Genomic DNA, 7,285 nt, shown 5'->3' with positions numbered 1-7,285 from the left:
TCAATAGCTAATTGGTTGAACTTGTTATCGTTTTGGTGTAGCTAATAATTTATCGAAAATGCACTTTTTTCACATCTAAAAATAATTCCTTGACAAAAATTTCTTTATAAAACATATCTATGGAAATAATATTCTGAAAAGAATTATTCTCGTCCTGTACTGTTATGCTTTCCCATTACGTTTGAAAAAAATATCATGTCATTTCAATAAGGATTATGTTTGTCTGACGCAAGGATTATAAGGATTATGTTTGTCTGACACGAGGATTATAAGGATTTTGTCTGTCTGATGCGAGTTGACTTCTTTGGGTTAGCCCCTAGAAAAGGTGACTACTTGATGAGTATATTACTTAGAGAAGTCTTGAATACAAATTTAAGTTAAATTTGTTAAAACTCCTCTTTACCCCTTGAGACTAACATTCCCTTATTAAACATATCGAAAGTCGAACATTTTGCCTGTGGTTTATGCCGTCTATGTCTTCTCAAGAGGGCTGCAGTAAAATTATTTTTTTTGTAGGATGTGGTCCTGATAATGCAGGCTGCAGCTCTCACAGTGCATACTGTCATACGGCAGAAATGAAACAGTATTGTCCAGCCACTTGTGGCCAGTGTAAAAGAGGTAAGAACTATGAAAATGTACTGCTATTGCTCAGATAACTTTAAACAACAATCAGTTTTTCTAAACAACAATCAGCTTCTCAGAGGAAATTACCCGAACAGACTCGACTGACTTGTATGTCTCGAATTCAGTTACACTTCAATACTCTAACAGGACAATTTTGTCCCCATTGTTTTGCATTGTTTGCCATTTGGAAAAACGTTAACACCAAATTATTTTTAAGACCAACTGGCTGATTATGGCTTTCCGATTTTTTTTTATCTCTGGATAAGTTTCCTCGTAATTAATATTTTATTGTAGCAGGCTTGTGAAATTGTGTAATATTTGCAACCATACTAGTAAGAAACGTAGACAGTTGTGTCCTAGGGAAAAAACGCCTGATCGCAGGTTATATTAAGAATTGAAGGTTTTCTGAGTGTAAAGATTGACGGAAACTGTGACCTGCAAGAACAGATCATGTCCATTGAGGGAGACCTTTATGCAGTGGGTAAATTTGCCACAAAACTTGGTCCGCTTTTCCTTGTGTATAACTGTTGTAAGTAAAAGTACGGAAATTTAAAGTACGGAACTTAATATATATAGTGTGAGGGTTATTGTGTCATTTATTTGCGTCTGCATTCTAGCTAACGTCATTTTGATTTGCTACACCGTGCTGATGATCTCCAGTAAGGACGAAACAGGTGTACACGGTTGCAAACCTGCTCTGTCAGTTCTGGTCTTGTTGGTGTCTCGCAAAGTCTGCTTTTTTAAGTAGTATCAGCTTTGCTGTATTGTTGTTGAATGAAATACATTCGTAGTTCTTAAACAGAGCAGTGATGTGTAAAAGTCCTGATGCATGTAATTTTCTTTTTTTTTTAACTGCATGTCAAAAGAATATGGAGAGGACCTGCAGATCAGTAAGTATTTCTTAATTTCGTATTATATCAACGTATTTAATTTTTAGCAATGTTAAGGTAAAGATTCGTTTGGAAACCAACGTTTATGAAACTCATCATTCAAAACTGGCAACAAGCAGAAGGACAGAAAGAATTAATCTGAACACAGGCTTCAACACAGACTTAAGTATTTTTTCTTGTCAGTATGAAGCCGGTTTTTCGTGATGTATGTATGGCCATCGCAAAGTTTTTTTAATAGCTTTATCAATATTTTCAGTTTCGCTAGTATCATTTCATTAAGCGGCCACCCTCGGGGCTTTGAAAAATGGTCGCTTGATAGAAGTTGGCCGCTCAATAGAAGTTCAATATAAATTGGATAGGAATTGCAGTTAACATGATTTTATTGACTCTACATAGCAAAATACTTTTAAAACGTGAACATGTATAGTTCATGCCCTAACACAGTTCTGACACAAAGGGCACGTAGTTGAAATGTACAGTATTTCTTCGGGTTGATAATGTACAGAAATCTATGCAAAACATCATTGACAAATTTCTTAGGCCTTTTTGCATCAACTATTTGTAGGATATCAGTTATCACCTTATATCATCTATCCGACCATTTTGCTTGAAAAGATGGTTTGCTGGCCGCTTAATGAAGGTTAAAAACCATATAAATGATATACTTGCGACAGCAAGAAGGTGGCCGCGGCCGCTTAATAGAGCGGGCCGTTAAATAGAGGTGTCAAATACAGCAGCTTACTGACAAATACATCGGGAAAGTGGCCGCTTACTTACTGTACTTATATTTGTACAATCTTTCTTTTCTTAGGAGCAATCATGTGCCCATGCTGGTGGAAGGGATGCTTCTGGGGCCAATATCCAAATGATTGTTGAATTCCATGTTTTGAAGGCTAATGGCATTTCAGTTACCTTCTGAAACTGGAAGACGTAGAGTGCATTAACGTAGTAGTAGTTCGCCCTTCACTCCTTCTCAGGAGCATAGGCCAAGAGTGAAATGTAGCCACCATGACTAAGGAATCACTTTTGTTTGCATGTTTGTATTGCAGTGTGGAACAAATAAAACCAATAGTGTTTAAGTATAACGTTGTGTTTATTTGACTATTTGTAAAAGGGTAAGGGGTAAGAGCTCGGGGCGGAGCCTCCCCGTACAAAACTTTTTTGAGTACCCCCCCCCCCCGGGACGGGAATAGGAAATGATAAAAAACATGCATTCCTTGCGTGACGCGTTACTCGGAATACCATTGTCTTGTACATTTTATCATTTATTTATCGACACTGCCATCTAACATTACGCACTCTCGTACGAGTCAGTACCTTTCAGTTCTCTTAAAGTGCGTCAAGGCCCGCACTTTCTAACCTGTGGTTAACACTAGTTTTAGAGACTGTTATTTACCGAAAAAACTTTAAGTTTACTTCCTAACCTGTTACCTCGCCGTAATTGCCTGACTGTGTTTTTTCCCCGCGCCTCGTTAATTACTACGCTCATGTGCATCTGGTTTATTTTTTGTTGTTGTTATTTGTTGTTTTCTTTCGAACGGTGAGTGAATCCAATTTTTTAAATCTGGGTTTGGACCCAATGAACAAATCTGTACTTTCTTCTGTATCTTATCTGTGGCTGTATTGCAAGTGTTGGCATACAAATTTATATATTCTTACCCGCTCTAATCAACGTTTTAGCTCAGAATTATTCCCTGTCGCTTCAACATTTTAAAATTTTAGTCAATTCAAGTTTTGAGCGGGCTCGCGTGGTTAATCAATACAAACAATAAGTGCTTTCTATTCAGCCAAATATTTCGAAGATTTCGGTCGGAAGTCAAATAGAAAGGTCCATTTTGGTTCGGTCTGACCGAAATATTCGGGACCACCTCTGGAGGTGGTCCACTTTGACCAGTCGGAAAGGTCGGACCAAAATTTACCGTTCCATTTTGACAAACTTTTCAGTTGTCTTACTTTAGTTCAGTCGCTTCTTACAGACGCGGGGAACTGGGGAAAGGAATGCAAAATGGAAAGGACCGTTCCACTCGGTTGGCCGGGATTAATCGGAAAAATGTCGTTCCATTTTACAACGATCAGTTCTTGTTGGCCCACCGGTCGTGCTTTGAAAATGGAAAGCACCCAATCTTATTTGATTCCTTACATTTCAAGAGATTTATGATAATTTTTAAGTACCAAAAACGTGATCTGTACATCTGACGTATTGTTTAGTCATACCCGATCGTTACTATGCAACGCACACGTGCCAGAACCTGCGCCGAATTTATACCGGCACACGTTCTTACACCAATTTACATTTTGTTTTTCAAGCTGGAAAAAGGTTTTTCGTGGGAAAATTCCTGGCCCTAATCCAGGCCCTAATCCTTTGATTCCAGATAGATTTGATTACTTTTCGTAAACAACTATTGTTTGGCTTTATCCAGCTAAACCAAACAATTAATGTTATCGTGTTCGACCCAACAGGCAAGTACCGACCTGGTCAGTAGTTTTTTAATACTGGCATTTATATTTTTTAAGTGTTTATGATTTAGTTTGAGTTGCTCAGTTCTGGACACTCTGGTATGTTAACCAGCACGGACTGTGTAACAATGGATCACCTTTTTCTTTTGTACTATTGAATTTACCATTTCGTAAACAAAAGACGTTCCGCATAATTTTGCCATTCCGCAAGTCATGCCACATGCCATTCCGCAAACTCATTCCTCCTTTTACCCTCACTGGTTTCACTCCGAACAAGAATTGTTGTATTTAAGCCATTTCTCATCAACGTAGAAGACGTTTGCGAAACTCGAGCTTAATTCAAAAAACGGCTGCTTTTGTAAAGTTAGTGCAGAAAAGCGAGGCAAGCTTTTGCATGCATGTGCTATTTTGCAAATTCATTCCAACGCCTTTTACCATCACCGTCTGAATACCAAACCATTGTTACAAGCCATCATTCAGTTCACATAAAAAGGGCTGATACTTAGTGCGTTGGATCGTTAATCTTGTCTCCTTAAAGGATTTCTTTCACATGCAAATTATATACGCGAAAAGCAATCAGAATGAATAACTATTGTTTTAAGTCTAGACTTGCAAGACACAGAGAGCGGTTTCGTAAGTTCCAGCAAATGCTTAAAATATAAAATTAAACTGAAATGTTTTAACTGCAATGATCATGAGAAGAAAGTAGAAACTATATACTATACGTATTTCTATGCTAGCTACTCCTTCAAGATTACACGCTCCATTCCGTGTGTTCCACTTCAGATGCCTGCTCTTTTAATAGCAAATTATTTTCGAATTCTTTTCCAACCTAGTGGCTTCTTTCGATCATTTCATTATATAGTATAACTATTGTCAACCAACATTTAATTAGTCGAAACCTAGTGATAGATTATCTGTCGTTTTTGCCCCCGAATTGAACAAAAAATAAGGCTTAGGAATCAAATTATAAGACCGTACAGTACCACCCCAATAATAAAAGAGCCAATAGGAATAATCTTATTGAAAACTTCCACACCCCAAGCCATTTAAAAAGCGCTCCTCGTTTCGCAAAAGTTTATTCGAAAGTTCACTGCAAACGTTCAATCTCAAATCAGCAACGGGGAACTGAGCACAAGGTAAGAACTTTTTAGCTGCTTCTTGTAAAAGTAACCCAAAAGGCGTAGTGTTTTCACTTGTTTTCTGCTCGGTGTTGGTAGGTCATGGCCGGCAGCGAAACTAATTTTCGGGGTATTCTGCAGTTGCTCCCTTTTAGACCGATTCCGCACAAATCAAATTTCGCAAGCTACTGGCCACATGGCATTTTGAAAAGTTAATTCATTTCGCTTTTTATGCTAAGTAAAAAACAAATGTTTCTCGTCTGGATTTCAACTGTTGCATTCCTTACCTGTGTTGCTCGAATATAGATGTGTTTTTTTTTCTCCATCGTCAAATTCTTTAGAAGCGGACTTGCAAAAAAAATCCTGCAAGGTAATTGACCTATCCAGTACGGACCTAGCGTACCATGGCTTTAAAGTTTTGGCTTGGAACAGTTCGTATTAAAACGCAGACAAAAGCCATGTCTTACAGAATTTTCAACTACGTACAAAGTGAAAGTAACGCCTGTTGGTTTTTGTTCGTTTCAACTTTTTCAATAGCAAATAATAAAAAGAGAGACGCGGTCCCAAAAAATGAAACGGACGGGGACGAGAAACCATTGTCACAAGTCGTCATTCAGTTCACACAAAAAGTCGTGCTAAAAGAAAATTGTGTTATTTAAACAATGGTCTTCAAATCTTCGTCTAATTGACGCATTTGCAGGTTACGTAGTTAACGTTTTTCATCAATTTTGCATGATAAGGTTACCCAGCTTGAATTTGTACCATTGTAAGGTCTTATAAACGTCAACTTAGAGAAGTAAGCTCATTTACGGACTTCCTCGATGGCAGAATACACGTAATTAAAAAAAAAAATCTGAGTGTTTTCGACAGATTAGAGAGCACCGCCCGTTGTCAGGTTAAGTAAAAATCCCAAAACATTCGAGTTAAACCAATCAGAAAACTTTACGTAATCTACGTTAACCAATCACTGTACGTTCTGGAATTAAGGTGTGGTCAGTTCTTTAGCGTTGTTTTGAGTGTGTAAGCTTCACTTGAGAGCAGAAACTGAAGCAGGCGTGAACTTTGATTAAACTTGTGAAGTTAAATTCAGCCAGAGTCCCTTCTTTGAAGCAACGCCAGGAAAAGAGTCAAAACTCCAAAAAGACCGCCCAACACAAGTATAGTGAAGAAAGTAGTTGGTTTTGCAATATCATCATTATTTACTGAGTGTAAACAAGGTGATAAAGAAGCTCCTGCCTTTGACAAGTGCAGCTCTATAACCTGCGTTTTTCTCTTGCAGAAGATTGAAGAATGATTGCCAAACTGTTTCTGGTTGCCTTGGCATTGACCTTTATTTGCATCTCTGCTAAGCCTGGAGCTTCATTTTACGACGAGGTGAGTTTCTGTCTTAGCAAAGAAAGGCCGTTGCGGGATAGAAGAGTGTACTGTGCTCGTACAATGGTATATTCAACTAGACCTAGCGAATAATTTTTATTTGATCGGTAGGAAGGCTTTCATGCTTTCACGTGGTAACAGAATACTTCGGCTGCAATGCACCTTTGTGAATATTTTTTTTTTTCGATTCAAACTTTTATCCGTTGCCGAAAGACGTTAGTACACAAATCTTATCCTAAGACAGTGAGTGATTCTCTCAACAAATTTTGATCGTCTTTGTTTCTATTAATCGTTACCTAATTGATTTATGGACAGTCTGTGGGAGGTATTAATACTTTATCTAAATGTTCTTTTCTTGAATTATCACCCACAGGCGCCAGAACAGCAGTTTAAAAGAGGTATGAACAGTCCAAGTATACTTCCATCGTTCAGAACCGGCAGAACTGGCAGTTCTAACAGTAATTTGTAGATAAAATGTCGCACAGGCATGAGTTATAGTTTGTGTTCTGCCCAGTTGTATCTACATTTGGTTATCAAATTTGCAAAGAAAGCTTCAATAGCTAATTGGTTGAACTTGTTATCGTTTTGGTGTAGCTAATAATTTATCGAAAATGCACTTTTTTCACATCTAAAAATAATTCCTTGACAAAAATTTCTTTATGAAACATATCTATGGAAATAATATTCTGAAAAGAATTATTCTCGTCCTGTACTGTAGTGCTTTCCCATTACGTTTGAAAAAAAATATCATGTCATTTCGATAAGGATTATGTTTGTCTGACGCAAGGATTATAAGGATTATGTTTGTCTGACACGAGG

This window comes from Oculina patagonica, chromosome 4, assembly GCF_052425735.1.
Source record: "Oculina patagonica isolate OP01 chromosome 4, crgOcupat, whole genome shotgun sequence".
In the NCBI taxonomy this organism is placed as follows: Eukaryota; Metazoa; Cnidaria; class Anthozoa; order Scleractinia; family Oculinidae; genus Oculina; species Oculina patagonica.
Note: the sequence above shows the minus strand (reverse complement) of the source record.